Source organism: Myotis davidii, unplaced genomic scaffold (genome assembly GCF_000327345.1).
Source record: "Myotis davidii unplaced genomic scaffold, ASM32734v1 scaffold428, whole genome shotgun sequence".
Taxonomy (NCBI): domain Eukaryota; kingdom Metazoa; phylum Chordata; class Mammalia; order Chiroptera; family Vespertilionidae; genus Myotis; species Myotis davidii.
Genome location: NW_006299834.1, coordinates 2,340,933 through 2,343,891, shown reverse-complemented (window position 1 = coordinate 2,343,891; position 2,959 = coordinate 2,340,933). Strand labels below are relative to the sequence as shown.

General features: G+C 50.6%; 1 protein-coding gene across 1 annotated transcript in view; it reads left to right on the top strand.

The window, feature by feature from the left end:
• Positions 1-2,959, top strand: part of TEF (thyrotrophic embryonic factor) — a 26,100-nt gene that overhangs the window by 7,168 nt on the left and 15,973 nt on the right. The window lies entirely within an intron of this gene.

The window sequence follows — 2,959 nt, the reverse complement described above, 5'->3', positions numbered from 1 at the left end:
AGTGGCAGGTGGGGGAGAGGAGGGAGGGAGTCCCAGAACAATTCAAGATGGGATTATACCAAGAGTTAACTTCAACTGAGCATTTGCTATGCAGTGTGCCTGAATCGCCTCCTTTACTTCTGACACGCAGGCACAGAGAGGTTAAGTAACTTGCCTGAGGTCACACAGTTAGGAAGTAGTCAAACCAGGAATCAGACCCTCATGGCCGATTCTGGAGCCCGCACCCTGCCACTGCACCCCCAACACAGCTCGTACAGGAGAATCCCTGGCCGTCAGGCAGTGGCTGTTGAGATGGCAGAGACTGGAGCTGATGGCTTCGCTCTGCAAATGGCCCTCTTGGGCAGCTCTTCCTCTGTCATCAGTCTGAATTCTGGGATTGGGCTAAATGCAAGCCAAACAGTAATTAGTGCTCTTGAGAGTCCTGGAGAGATGGACAAGAGTTAGTGAAGGGCCTTCACCCACCACTTCCGCCCTCGGACACACTGCGACCAAGGCACAAACCACAACCACGGGTATGTGGGCTCGAAAGCAGGCAGCTGTTGGTTAGGCTAGTGCTGGGGGGCTTTCCACGTTATTCCAAGTTTGACTGTGAAACCCGGTGACTGTTAATTTAATGTTAGTAACGTTCCAGATGTATAGGACTTGGCTCTGAAAGGTTTTGTTAACCAGCACCAACAACAAAAGAGCCAGCAAATATTGACTGAGTTACTACCTGGAACAAAGCTTCGTACGCTCCTGCATTCGGTATTGGCAAAGCGCACAGGCAACTGGGCTTTGTTAAAGCTCAACGGAAGCCTTACTATTGCCCTGTTCTTCCACACACAAGACTTCTATCACATATTTCAGTAAGTCGAAAAATGGAGTGGTCCTGTCCTACTAAACACTGAATATGGGGCGAAAGAGGTAATTTTGGGGCTCCCATGCAGGAGTTTTAGCTCCTTTAAACTGAGTTTAAATGATAATACTCCAAACTGGGGTAATGGCTTAATGAAAGGCACCTGTGCTGCATCTGCTCAATTGAATTGAATTAAGTTTTAAACTTGGGTTGGTTAGCAGGTTTCTGGAACATGAAAGAGTAGAATTTAAAGCCAGCCCAGCTCAAGGACGCTTCAGCATAGACTCCGGCGGCCACCCTCAACCACACAGCCTTGTCCCCACACCCCAAATAATTCTCCTCCAGGCCCCCCACAGCTGAGTGGAAGCAGGAGGGCGGAAGCACCCCCCCTCCATGCCACACTGTTCCAGCCGAGCGCTTGTCATTGCTTCTCACACTTAATCCTCACAGCCGCTCTGTGGGGAAGCATACCCATCTCTGTCTCCAAGAGAAAGCACCTCGGGCTGAGGCAGAAGTCACGTGCCCAGGCCACATGGCTGGTCAGCATCCGAGGGGAGATTTTATTTTATTAATATTATTTTTAAAATATAATTTTTTATTTCAGAGAGAAAGGGAGAGGGAGAGAGAGAGAAATATCTATGATGAGAGACAATCATTGACCGGCTGCCTCCTACACGCCCCCTACTGGGGATTGAGCCCCAAACCCGGGCACGTGCCCTTGACGGGAATGGAGCCTGGGACCCTGCAGTCGGCAGGTCGACACTCTATCCCGAGCCACACAGGCTAGGGCCCAGGGGAGAGTTTACCTCGGTCGGCCTCCCGGGCCCACAAAGCTGTCCCCGGGACCACGCTCTCACGCTTTCCTCGAGAACTGGCTGCATTGAAAGCCTGTGACTAAAGAACACCGAGGAACCTTTGAAGCCTTAACCACGTAATCACAGGTTCTTTTTACAGTTGATTTCTTTGGAAGGGCTCACAAACACGGTGGGAATTAGCTAATTACGTCTCACCACATTTATTTCTCCCCCAGAGAAGGGGCCAGGCTGCACTTCGTTGACAGGAACAGGAGGTAGGGGGGGCGGCTGTGGCTCTTGCCGGGTCAGCTGCAGAACGAAGCCCAGAACAGAATGGCTCCCGCCTCCAGGACGGGGCTGAAGGCTGCCAGCCCGCCACGTAGCCAACCCCCCAGCTTGCAAGTAGGCACGAGAGAGAACATGTCTGCGGTGTTCCTGGTGCTGGTGACACACCACTTACCCTGTGGTTATCCAGGGGAAAACCCTCTCTGGGCAGTGTCGGGACACGAACAGAGAACCAAGTAAAAAAAACCAACTTTTGCAGCCTTAGCCTGGGTGCCTCGCTTCTCACCAGTGCCTCCCACAGACAACTGGGCTTGGTAGGTTGCTCCAGGCTGGATGATGAGTGGAGTAGGCATTTTCCCCTTTGGATAATTGCAGCTTTAACAATATCGAAATCTTTATCCTTAATACATCCCACTCCTGCTGTAAACCAATGCTGTAACTTTCCACTGCTATCCTCCTATAAAACCTCCCTAATACCTTGAGAATTATCTTGCCCCTTCAACCATGGCACATCAGCCATGAAAATATACATTTGACTCTAGCCCAGGAAAGTCTCTTTTCCACCAAAGTAGCTATTTTTTTTAAAAAAAAAAAGCAGCTTCATATATTGTTTTAATCAATCTCCCTTAGATACTCCTTTAAAATTTCTTTCTGAAAACCTCTAGGTCAGCTTCACCTAAAGATCTCTTAGCCACGTGCAGAATCCCCACTCACCCTGCAACACAACAGATGTCCTGTTTCCGCTAAAACGGGAGGGACACGGCCCCGGGCCGGCCGCCAGGATAATGGATATACCAGGCGGTGGATTCGTACCCATTCGCTTCATTTTTTTTTAATTTGATAAAAACTATGGGGACTCCCATTTGTTGCAGGTTTCCAACTGTGCATTTTACATACACTGGCCTCCGGACGGCCCACAAGGTGGGTCCATTTGGCTTGTAAGGGAAGCAGCGACGGGCTGAGGTTACCAGGTCAGACAGGGAGTCACGGGCCGCAGTCAGCTGGGTCCCGGAGTCAGACCCCATCGTCCACCCTCTGGCCGGTG